Source organism: Arachis hypogaea, chromosome 11, assembly GCF_003086295.3.
Source record: "Arachis hypogaea cultivar Tifrunner chromosome 11, arahy.Tifrunner.gnm2.J5K5, whole genome shotgun sequence".
NCBI lineage: Eukaryota > Viridiplantae > Streptophyta > Magnoliopsida > Fabales > Fabaceae > Arachis > Arachis hypogaea.
This window is the reverse complement of record NC_092046.1, coordinates 74,243,666-74,245,497: the sequence shown is the minus strand read 5'-3', so window position 1 is coordinate 74,245,497 and position 1,832 is coordinate 74,243,666. Positions and strand designations below refer to the sequence as shown.

At 41.2% G+C, this 1,832-nt stretch overlaps 1 non-coding gene across 1 annotated transcript; it reads right to left on the bottom strand.

The window, feature by feature from the left end:
* Positions 1-352: 352 nt before the first annotated feature.
* Positions 353-460, bottom strand: LOC112725175 (small nucleolar RNA R71). The gene has a single exon (XR_003164299.1). It is a non-coding gene; the product is annotated as a small nucleolar RNA R71 (small nucleolar RNA).
* Between the last annotated feature and the right edge of the window lie 1,372 nt (positions 461-1,832).

Sequence of the window (1,832 nt, the reverse complement as noted above, 5' to 3'; positions counted from 1 at the left end):
CTTTACTGCACCAAATTCTAATTTACATGGAAGAAGCATCTCCATTCCTACCATTGGAGCAAACAACTTTGAGCTGAAACCTCAATTAGTTTCTCTGATGCAGCAAAACTGCAAGTTTCATGGACTTCCATCTGAAGATACTTTTCAGTTCATAACTGAATTCTTGCAGATATGTGATACTGTTAAGATTAATAGAGTAGATCCTGAAGTCTACAGGCTCATGCTTTTCCCTTTTGCTGTAAGAGACAGAGCTAGAGTGTGGTTGGACTCTCAACCCAAAGATAGCCTGAACTCTTGGGATAAGCTGGTCACGACTTTCTTAGCCAAGTTCTTTCCTCCTCAAAAGCTTAGTAAGCTTAGAGTGGATGTTCAGACCTTCAGACAGAAAGAAGGTGAATCCCTCTATGAAGCTTGGCAGAGATACAAAGAACTGACCAAAAAGTGTCCTTCTGACATGCTTTCAGAATGGACCATCCTGGATATATTCTATGATGGTCTGTCTGAATTAGCTAAGATGTCATTGGATACTTCTGCAGGTGGATCCATTCACCTAAAGAAAACGCCTGCAGAAGCTCAAGAACTCATTGACATGGTTAATAATAACCAGTTCATGTACACTTTTGAGAGGAATCCTGTGAGTAATGGGACGCCTATGAAGAAGGGAGTTCTTGAAATTGATACTCTGAATGCCATATTGGCTCAGAATAAAATATTGACTCAGCAAGTCAATATGATCTCTCAGAGTCTGAATGGAATGCAAGCTGCATCCAACAGTACTCAAGAGGCACCTTCTGAAGAAGAGGCCTATGATCCTGAAAACCCTGCAATAGCAGAGGTGAGTTACTTAGGTGAACCTTATGGAAACACCTATAATCCGTCATGGAGAAATCATCCAAATCTCTCAGGGAAGGATCAACAAAAGCCTCATCAAGGCTTTAATAATGGTGGAAGAAACAGGTTTAACAATAATAAACCTTTTCCATCATCCACTCAGCAACAGACAGAGAACTCTGAACAAAATACCTCTAATTTAGCAAACTTAGTCTCTGATTTGTCCAAGGCCACTGTAAGTTTCATGAATGAAACAAGGTCTTCCATTAGAAATTTGGAAGCACAAGTGGGCCAGCTGGGTAAAAGGATCACTGAAATCCCTCCTAATAATCTCCCAAGCAATACAGATGAAAATCCAAAAGGAGAGTGCAAGGCCATTGAATTAATCACCATGGCCGAACCTGTAATGGAAGGAGAGGACGTGAATCCCAAGGAGGAAGACCTCTTGGGACGTCCAGTGATCAATAAGGAGTTTCCCTTTGAGGAACCAAAGGAATTTGAGGCTCATCTAGAGACTATAAAGATTCCATTAAACCTCCTTATGCCATTCATGAGCTCTGATGAGTATTCCTCTTCTGAAGAGAATGAGGATGTTACTGAAGAGCAAGCTGCCAAGTTCCTTGGTGTAATCATGAAGCTGAATGCCAAATTATTTGGCATTGAAACTTGGGAAGATGAAACTCCCTTGTTCACCAATGAACTAAGTGATCTGGATCAACTGACATTACCTCAGAAGAAACAGGATCTTGGAAAGTTCTTAATACCTTGTACCATAGGCACCATGATCTTTAAGGCTCTGTGTGACCTTGGTTCAGGGATAAACCTCATGCCCCTCTCTGTAATAGAGAAACTGGGAATCTTTGGGGTGCAAGCTGCTAAAATCTCATTAGAGATGACAGACAATTCAAGAAAACAGGCTTATGGACAAGTAGAGGACGTGTTAGTAAAGGTTGAAGGCCTTTACATCCCTGCTGATTTCATAGTCCTAGATACTAGGAAGG